The 14,375-nt window shown below is 41.2% G+C and overlaps 1 protein-coding gene across 3 annotated transcripts in view; it reads right to left on the bottom strand.

Moving 5' to 3' along the window:
• HS3ST5 (heparan sulfate-glucosamine 3-sulfotransferase 5) overlaps positions 1 to 14,375 on the bottom strand; it is a 286,056-nt gene that overhangs the window by 72,250 nt on the left and 199,431 nt on the right. The window contains exon 1 of one of the 3 annotated variants that reach the window (XM_065911463.1): positions 10,724 to 10,786. The exons of the other annotated variants lie outside the window; for them this stretch is intronic. The gene's annotated coding sequence lies outside the window, so the exon portion shown is untranslated. Of the gene's footprint in view, positions 1 to 10,723; positions 10,787 to 14,375 lie in introns of those variants that run through there. 3 annotated transcript variants of the gene reach the window in all.

Below are 14,375 nucleotides of genomic sequence, written 5' to 3'. Positions count from 1 at the left end.
TAAAAAGCGCAGGAAAATAGAGTAAGCAATTAGCTCCAGTCTGATGTGAATGTCAGTGAGTGAATCTGGGCACTTTATAGCTCCCAAGCATTGCTCTTTCAACCCTTGGTTGCTACAAATATTAGGTGCTCACATTACATTCTGCAATGAAGAAAAACTGCTGCTAAGACCTTGTCACTGTAGAAAAGGCTGTTGAGAAATTCTTTTTGTCTATAATGAGCAAGGCCGACTCCAGGAAAAGAAAAAGCCAAGTTTCTGACTTGATTCTTTTTCATTTATCATACATTTATTAAACTGAGATTGTAACAGTATTTACCGCATAGATTTTGTGAGGGCAAATGAGAATATAAATCCCTTAGTACAATGTCTGGACACAGCAAGCTCTTGGTAAATGTTAACTATCATCATTGGTATATTGGTCTCATTACTGGCAAGGCAGTCCTCCAGGAGCTGGAGATGTAGACAGCTGCGACAAGCCCCCTGCAACAAGAATCTTAGCATCTAGCTGAGGAAGAAGTGTTCTAATTGCTACTGTAGGGATCAGTGATGTCACTGAAAAAGAAGTTCTCTGGCGGGGAGTGAAGGGATGTGGGAGAGTTAGGTGAGCCTCACAGGAGGATGATTCACCAATGTCAGCTTTTGATGTAGTTGCAATTGTGCAAAGACAGTTTTAGGGAAAAAAAAATTCTGTGATCTGTGTAAAAAGTGGTTGTGATAACAGTGATTGATTAGGAAAGATTCTGTATGAAATTCAAGTGTACAGGGTCATTTTCACTGATGCTACTAAAGGTTCACAGTATTATATTTGAAGTTTAGGCTATTATAGAATTAATACTGGGTGTAAAGAGTGTGATGTTTTGGGATAGAGAGTCAGACAACTTTGAGCTGCAAAGAATATTTAGAAATCACATGGTCAACACTCTCATTTTGCTAATGAGAAAGTTGAGGGTGCACAAAGGTTAGTTCTCAGTGGAAAAATGTATACAGGAAACAATCCACACCTGTTTGTTCTGTGCTATTAATAGGGTAGCCACTGATCACACATGGCTATTTAAATTTAAAATAATCACAACCTTTTAATTCTCTTCCTGTATCTTGCCCCTCCCTCCTTTCCTCTCCCCACTGCTAGCCACTAGTTTGTTTTCTACATATAATCTGTATCTGTTTTGTTATATACATTCATTTGTTTTATTTTTTAGTTTCCACTTATAAGGAATAACATAGAGTATTTGTCATTCTCTGCCTGACTTATTTCACTAAGCATAATAGTCCCTAGGTCTATTCACACTGTCACAAATGACAGAATTTCATTATTTTTAAGTCTGAGTATATTCAGTTGCATATGTACACCACATCTTCTTTGTTTATTCATCTGTTGACGGATGTTTAGTTTGCCTCCATACCTTGCCTAGTGTAAATAGCACTCTTACTAACACTGGAGGCACACACATCTTTTTAAATTAGTGTTTTAGTTTTCTTTGGATATATACCCCAGCAGTTGAATTGCTGGATCATATGAGAGATACAAACTACTATGCACAAAGTAAATAACAACGGTATGTTCTATAGCACAGGGAAATTAAGCCATTATTTTGTAATATCTTTAAATGGCATATAATCTATAAAAATATTGAATTACTATGTTGTTTACCTGAAACTAATATGTATTGTAAATCAACTATACTTCAATAAAAATGAGTAAAACAAAATTATCATGAACATTTAAAATTAAGAATTCAGTTCCTCAGATGAACTAAGGACATTTCATGTGCTCAATGTAACTAGAAGTTCCATATCACATATGTAGATTTTCATCACCCTAAAGTGTTCTACTGGACAGCACTGGGGTAGTTTTATGAAGTGAGAGAGGAAGGTAACTTTTAGTTATTATTAAAAGCATTTCACAAGGAAAAAAGAGCTTATTTCATATTATGACCAAATTTTCCAAATGCATATCTAAAATTACCTATGTAATTGCTAGCCTATAGAAAAATCTACCTCAGCACACAAATGTTTCACAGGAAAAATTGGGCAATGTTATCAGAGAATGCATGACTCTACAGATGCATCAAATTTGGATGTATAATTTTGGAAATGGGGTGGAAACTACTTTAATGTTCCAATTGTCATACATTTCAGGAGCAATCTAATGCAAATATCTACTACATAGATTGTCAAAGAGAAGTAGGTAAAGGCAATTTAAGTAGACCATATTTGAGGAGAGAATTCCAAAAATAGGAAACAAAATAGCAAATAAAAGTTCTGTTCTTAAAATGTTGCAAAAGTAAACTATTAAAAAAAGTTAGCTACTTTCCCTATATATCCAGGAAGCAAAAAAATTTAAAATAGTCTCCCTCCTTTGACAATAATTTTTCAACTATAAAAATACAGAGTAATATATCCGCTCTTAAAGGACAGTTTTAAAAGAGTGTGTCGTATGGAGGGAAAATGTTCTTAAACTTCTTAGGGATCACAGTTTTTATATAATGATTAGAAACTAGGGGGAGCTAAACTGAAATTGAAAACATATTTCTTTAAAAGTCTTTTTAGACTTGAATATTTTATTTTAAGATTTGTATATATTGTCACCCTGCTTATTTAACTTATATGCATGCATTTAACTTATATGCATGCATTTAACTTATATGCATGAGAAAAGCTGGGCTGGAAGAAACACAAGCTGGAATTAAGATTGCCAGGAAAATATCAATAACTTCAGATACACAGATGACACCACCCTATGGCAGAAAGTGAAGAGGAACTAAAAAGCCTCTTGATGAAAGTGAAAGAGGAGAGTGAAAAAGTTGGCTTAAAGCTCAACACTCAGAAAACTAAGATCAGGGCATCCGGTCCCATCACTTCATGGGAAATAGATGGGGAGACAGTGGAAACAGTGTCAGACTTTATTTTTTTGGGCTCCCAAATCACTGCAGATGGTGATTGCAGCCATGAAATTAAAAGACACTTACTCCTTGGAAGGAAAGTTATGACCAACCTAGACAGCATATTAAAAAGCAGAGACATTACTTTGCCAACAAAGGTCCATCTGGTCAAGGCTGTGGTTTTTCCAGTGGTCATGTATGGATGTGAGAGTTGGACTGTAAAGAAAGCTGAGTGCTGAAAAGTTGATGCTTTTGAACTGTGGTGTTGGAGAAGACTTTCAAGAGTCCCTTGGACTGCAAGGAGATCCAACCAGTCCATCCTAAAGGAGATCAGTCCTGGATGTTCATTGGAAGGACTGATGCTGAAGCTGAAACTCCAATACTTTGGCCACCTCATGTGAAGAGTTGACTCATTGGAAAAGACCCTGATGCTGGGAGGGATTGGGGGCAGGAGGAGAAGGGGATGACAGAGGATGAGATGGCTGGATGGCATCACTGACTCGATGGGCATGAGTTTGAGTAAACTCCGAGAGCTGGTGATGGACAGGGAGACCTGGTGTGCTGCGATTCATGGGGTCGCAAAGTGTCAGACACAACTGATCGACTGAACTGAACTGAACTGAACCAAAACTCTTTATCAATTCACTTTCTATTCACATATACACATACATATGAACTATGTAAGTAAATTCCATGTTTAAGTGAAACTTCATCCATAAGAACAATGTTTGCCCCTTCTCTCTCTCTCTCTCTCTCTGACTATTATAGCTCCCCACCAGTGCTCACCACCAGCTTTGGCCTCAATCCTGGAGGCATTCAATATCCTAGTGCACCCTCCCACTAAAGGCCAAGTGTGTGACATGGTATGGCTTCCATTTGGAAATTCCTTTCCCACTACAGTATAGTGTGCTTTATCCCTCATCTTAAATTTTCTATATTTTATTTTATAAGTATTTTGCATCCTAGGTCTTAAATTTCCTATTGCCTTTTTCAATAATCTCATAGATGATTGAATGATTCACCTTTTTAATAGTCTCATAGCTTATATGCTCCAGGAAGCATTCTCAGACACCAGTCTATTAAGTATTGCCAAAAGAGAGAATCGGCTTCCCTGAGAGTTCAGTTGGTAAAGAATCTGGCTGCAATGCAGGAGACTCCGGTTGGATACCTGGGTTGAGAAGATGCACTGGAGAAGGGATAGGTCGCCCACTCCAGTATTCTTGGGCTTCCCTTGTGGCTCAGCTGGTAAGGAAACCTCCTGCAATGCGGGAGACTTGGTTGGATCCCTGGGATGGGGAGATCCCCTGGAGAAGGGAAAGGCTACCCACTCCAGTATTCTGGCCTGGAGAATTCCATGGACATGGGTTTGCAGAGAGTCAGACCTGATCAAGCAACTTTCACTTTAAGGAGAGAATGAGAAAAATAAGGATCATGCAGTGTCCATAATGTGCATGGCATGGCATAGACAGTTGATTTGTAAACAGTATATTTGCATGATGTTATGAATCCCCAGTAAAACTTTGGAAAAATACCCTTCTTTTTTTTTTTATCACGTTCTGCTGCAACAAATTAAAATTTATTGGCAAATGTAATTTTGTTTTCAAACATCCATATCAATTTTTGATGCTAATTTATTTATAGGGTTTACTGTTAAGTTTGCCATATCTTGTTATTTTATATAAATGTTGGAAACGAATAAAGATCACCCTCTCATTCTCACAGCAGCTGGCTAGCCAGCATAGTTAGATAGCTGTTCAAAATTCAGCCAAATACCAGCAGGGCAGGCATTTTCCAAAAATGTGCTAGCTTTTTCCATGCTGTCCACCTGTAATATATGAGCAACAGAAACAGGGCAGTTTTCACAGCCTGAAGCAATGGAGGTGGCCTGCCCTAATTTAAATGAAGTTCTGGCCAGGACAGTGGAGAAAAGCAGACTTATGAATAGTTTCAGGTGCAGTAAATATTAAACAGCTTCTGCGCCAAAGTACATGCGTATGCCTCCTGTGAACCAAGGCTGGGTGTAGTAGTTCTGAAAGATGGGCTAACCACTGGACCTTTGGGCCCTTGTCCCATTCACCACCTGAGGCAAAGACTTCCTTTCGGGCCACTCTGAATTTGGAGGACTTGACTTTTGACTTTCTTCTGGGAGATTTTCAGGGCTAGGCAGACTGTACCTTATGTGACATCGTCACTGTTTTCTTATCCACATTATGCTTTTGTCAACTGAATCTCCAACAAACCCTCCAGTTTCATCTCTCCCCTGAGCCCTTTCATTGTGCTTGCTCCCCAGTGGCCTCCTCCTCCTCCTCCTAGGTATCCCCATTTCTTATTCCGTTTCTCAGCCCCTCCTCTAGGGTCCTCTGGCCCTGCATCAAGACCTGTTCCTTCTGGATTATTCTTCCCACACAGGTTGCATCATTTCCCATTCAGTCTTCTGCCCATCAGATTATGATGCTGGATCTTTCTCCATGGACCTGTCCATTCCTCCATCTTCCTCCCTCAGAGTCAGCTTCTCTGAACCTGCCCAAGCTCTGAGCCTAGATTCTTGGGGTTTTAGAAGTGGAGGAAACTTGAGAGCCTCTCTAGCCCACGATTCCACTGTTCATCTGAAGACACTGAGGCCAAGTGAAAGGATGGGGTTGTCTGCAGAGGACAGTCCTTGCTCCTCTTTTCTATCCTGTATCTATGTGTTGTATGTGTAAACACAGGTACATTTTAACTAGGTTTCTGTCCATTTGGTGGTATTTTTGCAACTTAACCCAAGAAAATGATTCCAATGACAGAAATATTAGGGTGGGAAGACAGGAGTGTCTATCTTAACAGGTCACCAGAAAATATATTTTAGAGCAATCATGTCATTCAAAATATATTGAGTACTTGTGGTATACTGGACATTGTCTTAAGCACCAAATAAACAAGATAAATAAAGTATTTTGAGGAGCTCAGTTCTAGTGGGGGTGAGGGGTACACACACAGATAGTTATAACACGCTGTGATAAAAGCAGAGCTAGAGATAGTAGAGGGCATCTTAGGAGCACTGAGGAAGTAAGTTGCTTGGCAAGGGGTGAAGGGAGTTTCAGGGAGATAATCATGAGATGAATCTCAAGGATGCAAAGGAATCATGCAGGCTGAACGAAGGACAGAGAGAGGCTAGGCCAGGCAGAGGGAACATGATGGGGATGTGAAGGACACCATGGAGAAGAGAGAAGAAGAGAGAAATCAAAAACAGTTCAAGTTTGAAGATGCAATGAATCAAGAAACTGTCACACCTTGAAGCCAGAATCTGGGTACATGCCAGGCTGTACATGCCAGGTTGACATGTATGACTGATATCAAATAGCAGCCGTCTACTGTGTGCTGGGCTCTGCATGAGGAAATTTACACTTAGACTTCGTGGAATCAGCATAAGCACATGAGGTGGGTGTTATTATTATTATCTGTTTACAAGTAAAGGAACCAAGGCCAGGAGAGGTTAAGTAACTTGCCCAAGGCTGTACTGCTGACCTGGATCCAAGGTCTGACCCAAGGGTCTTATGCAAACCCTGGATCACTTAGCCATCCCTTTCCCTCTCCCATACAGGGCTGTCTGGGTGGAGCCCAGTTTGGGAGGCCCCAAAAGTGGGAGGGAGGCCCAGGAAGGAGTCCTTCCCAGGCAGGCAGGCAGGCAGGCAGGTCCTCTGCATACAGCTGCAGGAAGGTAGGGTCAGCAGAGAACAGGCCTTTGTTGCAGCTCCAGTCAGCGGCCTTCGGCCCTGGAAGCATAGCAGAGTCATCAAGGAAATACCAGCCTGGGCTTCACTCCAGAGGTTCTCCTTTAACCGAGAACTGAGCAGTAGGTTTCGAAAGATCCTCAGGTGACTCTAACCAGCAGTCAGGGATGTTGGAAACCGCTGCTTCTGTGCAGGGCTTGGGGTGTGTCTCCTTACATATGCCCTGGGCACATTTCCCTTTCTCCCTATTCTCTGTCAATCTTTCTTTCCCTCCAGTATCAAACGTTTTGCACCCATTCAGGTTCCCTTTAAGCTCACATCACCATCACCGCATACCCCTCTGTTATCTGTGCTTACTCTCAGGTAAACCATCAAAGATATAAGGGCTGGACAGGACAAGAAAACTCAGAAACCCACAGGGAAGGGATCCTGTCCATGCATGAACTCAGTGACTGATGAGTTTCCTGTATAAGGGATGGCTAGGTTGCAGAAACAGGGCAGGAGGGGTGTGAGAGATAAGACCCATCTGGCCAAGGGGCAAAGACTGGGAGGGCGTCATGGGCTGTTTATTCAGAGCCCCTGAAGAAACTTCTCTCATGTTTCTCTTATGCGCTGACTGCAAGCCTGTCTGCACCCCTCCTGCTCCTTCCATCATTTGCAGCATTATTCACAGGACTCAGATTCTAGACTGGATTGTGATTCAGATGCTATCCTGAGAGATAACCTATTCATTTGGTTTTTTTTAAAATGTCAGAAAAGTTAAGCCAGGTAGGAAAATACATAAGTAAGCTGTGGAGAGGGACTGTGCCCCAGAGTCAGGGACAGGATGACCAAAGCCCTTCTCACAGGGAAAAGTGTAGAAATGGATAGGATGCTAAGGGCAGAAAGAAGCAGCAGGGTCTATTAGGGAGGTAAGGGACACAGAGCCTGGGCTGTCAAAGTCCGGCAGATGTCAGTACACCCCACCTGCTCTCACTCTCTCCCACCGCTCCTTGCTCACGCTGAGCATCACACACATCTGCCTACCTTCCTCACAGACTCTTTCCTTCGCCCTGCTCTTCCCCTGCCTAAAATGATCTTCCCTGATCTCCCACTGAAGTACCCCTTTACTTTCTTCATGCGTGTGCACCCTCGTGCGTGCTCAGTTGCTAAGTCCTGTTCAGCTCTTTTCAAACCCATGGACTGTAGCCCACCAGGCTCCTCTGTCCATGTAATTCTCCAGGCAAGAATACTGGAGTGGGTTACCATTTTCTTTTCCAGGGGATCTTCCTGATCCAGCGATCTAACCCGAGCCATCTGCATCTCCTGCATTGGCAGGTGGGTTCTTTAACACTGAGCCATCTGGGTCTTTATTCAAATGTCGCCTTCTTCGTGAAGACTCCCCCAGACACCTTATTTATCACTTGAGCCAACACTGCATTCCCCTTCTCTGCTTTGTTTTTCTCCATGTCAGTCTTTATACCATGGAGGCAGAGATATTTGTTCTTTGCTTTATTTCCAGCATCTAGAATAGAGACTGACACATAATAGATATTTGATGCATATTGAATGAATGAATGAATCCTACTTTGCCTTACAATTGTTAGAATAATTGTCTGTCTAGCTCATTAGACTATCAATCTCTAAGGACAGGAAATGCACTCTATTCCCTTGTATTTCTCACAGCACCTCCTACACATAAGTTTACATATATTGTTACAATGAGGGCTTCCCAGGTGGTAGATTGGTAAAGAAGCTGCCTGCCAGTGCAGGAGACCTGGGTTCAAACCCTGGGTTGGGAAGATCCCCTGGAGGAGGAAATGACAACCCATTCCAGTACTCTTGCCTGGGAAATTCCAAGGACAGAGGAGTCTGTGGGCTATGGTCCATGGGGTTGTAAGAGTCGGACATGACCGAGCAACTGAGCATGCACACACGATAATTAAAATGAACTGAATTAGGCATTACCTTGACATCCTTCAGCTTCTCCTGAAGGAGCCAGTTTATTTGGTTGGTGGCTACTGTCATGTACTGCCCTTATTTTATGGTTTTGGCATTGACTCACTTGAGAATACAATTCAAGAAATTTATGGCAATTTAAAAGCTTTGTTTAGTTCAAGAGAAGGTCACTATAGACAATTCCTCATTTCATTTGCATAATCCTAGTACTTCCAATCATTCTGGACACCTTCAGAGAGGAAGGCATGGGGATGTTTTTCATACTGGGCTCAACATCTTTTTTCAGTTTGGTTCTTTTAATTATAATAGTTATAAAAATGATATTTATGGAGTGCCAAAAGTCTTGGTGTTTTTATGAAGAATTACTTTTGGAAAGAACATCATTCTTCGATATTTTACCTTCTTAATCTTATTCATTCAGAGAACATAATGTATTCCGCTGAGGAACTATCACTAAAGTATTTTTTCTTTTAAATAGGTATGTGAATATGACAATATAATGTATTGTAGCAATCTTATTTCAATGACTTTTTGGATAACGGCAGTATCCAAGTAGAAACCTGAGAATTATCTCTTCGTGAATAGGTTATCTGGGAAAGATATTTTGATGAAATATCTTAATGAAAACAATTCTCATTTCTCCCTTTCTTCTCACGTATCTCCTTCACAATTTTGAAGTAAAAAAGTTAACAGTATGCTAGTTTTAACTCTCGGATACTAGGAAATCATCATATTGCATATGAGAAACCCACTTGTTTCAGTTACAGTGATAAAAGAAATACACACCTATGGGTGATACACAGACAAGATCTGCTGTAGTTCGAGATCTAATATGTTTAGTATCTCATGGCTGAGGTGCCAACAACTGGGTTTTGGACTTGGTATTACTCCATAAATATCTGCTAAATTGCTAGAGTAAGCGACTAATAAATTATTAAGTTGGGCATACAAAAGATGAGAGTAAAAACACTGGCAGGAAATGTTAGGACTTTTTCTAGATGACCAATAAGAATCTCCAACCTCTGCCTCTCCTGTAGGCTGAGAGGATGCCCTAATGAAAGGAGAGGTGAGCGAGGTAAGTCCTTCTGTCCCAGCTCCTAATGTGGCAGGTACTATCATCAAGTCACTCTGACTCTGCTTCTCTGCTTGGCTTCTGTTCTTTGTCTACCTTTTATAGTCAGTTCTTTTCTTCCTCTTTTATCCCCCCATGTTTCCCACTTCTCGCTGTTAATGCCCCCTTTGGCATCCAGCATTACGTCCTGACTAAGACAATAGTTGGATCTTTGAGGCAAAAAGCAATTTTAGGCTTTTTATAGTCACTTAGTTGTGTTTGACTCTTTGCAAGCCAATAGACCATAGTATGCCAGGTTCCTCTGTCCATGGAATTTTTCAGGCAAGAATACTAGACTGGGTTGCCATATCCTCTTCCGGGGTATCTTCCTGACCCAGTGATTGAACCCATGTCTTCTGTTTCTCCTGCATTGTAGGCAGATTCTTTACCTGCTGAGCTATCAGAGAAGCCCTGGACTTCTTTAATACCCCCAAATAATAAGGACAGAGTACAGATGCACTTAGCTACCATTTATTAAATTCCTCCTATGGACCAGGTACTGTGCCAGATGCACTGCATACGTTATCTCTAATCCTAAAAAGAGCAGTAGCATTTGTATAGATGAGAAAATAGAGGCTCAGAGAGCTGGGTACCTTGCCTAAAGTCACACCACTAGTAAGTGGAAGTAGCAGAATAAACATCCACATCTGATTCCTGAGCCCATTATATGTGCACATGTACACTCATTCATTCATTTCACAAGTACTTACTGAGTATTATAATGCAGAGTAGTTCCTAGGTATTGGGGATAGGAGAGAGTTACCAGCTTCATGAAGTGAGAGGTATACTGGTTTTAACTACTGAATTTGAACTTAAAAAAGAATATGCTCTTCACAAGTTCATTTTTCAGATTTCCTTTGTTCTCCAAAAAAGGTGACTTGGCACAGTTAAAAGCAAGGTATTTGGGTTAATGAGATCTTGTCTGTAATTGCTGTTAGGGTTGCTGCTGCTTAAAATGATGGAATTTTGGGGAAGGCAGAAGGTCATGACATCAGGAGAAGTCAGGTGAAACTTAAAAACAGAAGCCAGAATCAGGAGAAACTGGACTAGAATGAGCAGGTAACCATTTAGGAACATCTTACATGTACTCGGGGGCTTCCCAGGTGGCTCAGAGGTAAAGAATTCACACGGCAATGCAGTAGACACAGGTTTGATCACTGGGTCAGGAGATCCCTGGAGAAGGAAACAGCAACCGACTTCAGAATTCTTGCTGGGATAATCTCATGGACAGAGCAGCTTGGCTGACTATAGTCCATGGGGTCACAAAGAGTTGAGACGTGACTGAGTGACCGAGCATACTACATGTACTTTAACTTCTTTCTTAGCTAACTTATGAGATCAAATGACTGAAAATGCCACCCTTCAAGCCCTTTGGGCATAACCCACCTATAGTGCTCTTCTGGTAAATGTACAGTGTGGGCTTAGTTGCTCAGTCATGTCCGACTCTTTGTAGCCCACCAGGCTCCTCTGTCCGTTGGGATTACCCAGGCAAGAACAGTGGAGTGGGCTGCCATGCCCTCCTCCAAGATCGTCCCAACCCAGGTCTCCTGCATTGCAGGTGGGTTCTTTATTGTCTGAGCCACTAGGGAAGCCCATGAATGCTGGAGGGGGTAGCCTATCCCCTCTCCAGGGGATCTTCCTGACCCTGGAATCGAACTGGGGTCTCCTGCATTGCAGGCAGATTCTTTACTAGCTGAGCTAAAGGAAACATTTCTGCGGACTCCACTCCTGGACCGCAGAGCCAGACTGTGTGCACCACAGAAATGGCAGCGGGGAGCGTGCTCTGCCAGGAGCAGCATCCTTCCGTTTTAGAGGAATATCTTTGCCATGTTGCCCAAATCTTCTCCCCACTCTTTTTTCATCTTTACTGCAATGACTTTGTTTCAGCTTTGTTTTCAACTATCTCTGAGCTTTGCTGTTGAACAGCGAGGCCATCTGGGATGCATTATCATAACTGCTTAATCTCAGCCAGTCTCAAGCAAATATGGGTGAGGAGACTGAAGCAAGTTGGAAAAGCAGTTGGAAGAGTCCATGATGAGCTCAGAATTTTAACTCATTCCAATAGCATGGGGGATAAAGGGGAAAAAATGGTCAAGGAAGGCAGAGGAGGCCTCTGTAGATAACTTTATCTTCTGTATGAGTAATCCCATTTACCTTTGATTTGCTTTAGATGGCCAAATAGAAAAGGTGCCCAATAAACTAACATTTAAAGTGAAAGTTGGTCAGTGGTGTCTGACTCGTTGCGATCCCATGGACTTATATAGTCCATGGAATTCTCCAGGCCAGGATACTGCAGTAGGTAGCCATTCCCTTCACCAGGGGATCTTCCCAATCCAGGGCTTGAACCAAGGTCTCCTGCACTGCAGGCAGATTCTTTACCAGCTGAGCCACCAGGGAAGCCCAAGAATACTATATTAAATCCCAATAAACTAAAGTAGGATGTAACTGTTGAATTCAGAATGAAAAATATAACAAGATTCCTATCCATAAAGAGATTCATACCCTGTTGCTTATTTAATACATCTTGGATTTCCAACTCCATGTTAGGTTTGGTTTGTTGAACTTGAAACTGTTGCAGAATTTGTATCCAGCTCTTTAGCTACCATTTATGCAGTATCTTCAACTTATGAGGCAATATGCAATATTAGCAAAAACACTGCCAGGCGTCAATAGACCAACTGGGTTTTGATCATACTGACATTAAGTGGGAGCAACAGAATTAGAACCCACATTCTATTAAAAAGCCCAAATATGTCCAAATAGTTCATTTATGCATTCACTGAACATCCACTAAATGCCAGTGGAAAATCATTTTACCTTTCTGGATCTTGGTTTCTTTTTTGGTAAAATGTGGGAAATAGGCAAAAGTTGAATTTTCCAAGTGATGAATACAGACTACTGGTTATGCTAGAGATGACTGTAATCCATACACAGGGACTTGGCATTAAATAACATTGAACAACCTGGGGTAAGAGTTATTTCCCTCTAATTCCTTTTTAAATCCTCCTGTTTATTCAAGGAGAAAAGTCTTAGTTTGATGCCACAATGTCTTTAATATTCCCAAACAATTTCAACTATGCAGCACAAGAAAACCCTGGCTATCAGTTTCAAAGGATTTTGGCCATATCTGGCTAGGATTTAATAACATTACTTTGCTTTGTCTGTATTTTTTATGGCTCACTTCAATTTATGGAAAGTGCACTGGTTTTCCATTTGAAATAGTGATGTAAATGTTCCTTTTATAATAAATGCATTTAATATTAAAGAGTTTATTTAAACCATGTATTAAATAATTGTAAAAGTGATGGATGGGTCAGCTGAAATGAAGGTGGTGTGTGACTGGCTAGAATTTGTGATGTTTGAGATGAATTAGAACATCTCCAAGGTCGGCCTACCCTCACTTGTTACAATGTTCTAAGATTCATTTGTAAAACTGAAGCCTTAGAAGGCATTGGATGTTACTGATTCCACTCCACTCTCACCATGGCTGAGCACCTGACCCAGGGCACTAGTAGCAAGTTCAGATCACTCCAAGGGCCTAGGGAAGAGCATCTTGGACAGAGGAGCTTTGAGAGGGCTACTCTGGGATTGAGTCATCAGGGAGAAGTGTGACTCATGTTAAAAAAAAAAAGAAAAAGGCATATCTTCTATTTTACAAATGTGCAGCAGACAAGGGTTTTGGAACCAGACAACTCTTTGCGTTTATCAGCAGTGTGGTTTTTGAGTAAGTTATTTAATGTCTCTGTTTCAATTTTCTCATTTGTAAAATTGAGAAAAATACCCACATGGTCCTTATAAGGATTAAATAAGATAAGGTGAGCAAATCAAGTAGTAAATGGTAGCTATTACTTGTATGCATATGAGGACCAAAATGAGCTTTTGAAAATATATGCTATACATGATTCTAATATCAGAAGGACAAGGAATTAGGTATGTGGCTTTACACCTTCGTTAAAACGTACTCAACAACTTTACTTCTGGAAACCAGCATCTCTTCCTACCTCCCCAGCCTCAGCGAATTTTTGTTTAACCAGCAACTGATGACAGAAACCTGGGATCATTCTAAACTGCTTCGCTTTTCTCCTTTTTCACTCAAGGATCAAAATGTAATCATAGCACTGTCATGGATGGCTAAAAACAGTCTGGTGTATTAACTGAACATTTTTATCATGTAAATATAGACACTAAACTTGTTCTTTGCAGCCTATCAGTAAATCAGTGATGAAGAAGTTATTTTTCAGATCTCAAAATTCCATGTAATATTTATAGCCTCTGAATATATTTAAAGCTAAGCATACCAAGGATAAGAAAAAGTTCCATAAGGGGAGAAATAAATATGCTAAATGTGTGCAGTATATCTGTCCTACGAGGCCCAAGCATGCTTCACGCAGTGCTGAGAGTTTGTGAGTGAGAGCTAAGCTGCATTTCCCTGGTTGTTCTTTTTAACTATAAAGGAAGGTGATAAATTATAAATGTACCCCAGCCGCCCAAGTCTGACGGTTTTAATTTTCATTTTAACAATATGTACAACACCAAATGCATGAAACTCAGCTGGAATATGACAAGGCAGCAGAGGATATTCGGCAGGTGAGACAGAGGAGGTGAGTCTGACCTTCCTGCCGGCTAGCTCTTGTCGGGTGATCACGGGTAGGGCAGCCAGTGTACTCAGCGCCTCACACTCTGCCATCTCTGTGCTCGAAGATGAAGATGCCTGTTCATCTGCCGCTTTGTATC

This window comes from Muntiacus reevesi, chromosome 19 (genome assembly GCF_963930625.1).
Source record: "Muntiacus reevesi chromosome 19, mMunRee1.1, whole genome shotgun sequence".
Lineage (NCBI taxonomy): Eukaryota > Metazoa > Chordata > Mammalia > Artiodactyla > Cervidae > Muntiacus > Muntiacus reevesi.
The sequence above is the reverse complement of the archived record's forward strand: the minus strand, read 5'-3'. Positions and strand labels throughout refer to the sequence as shown.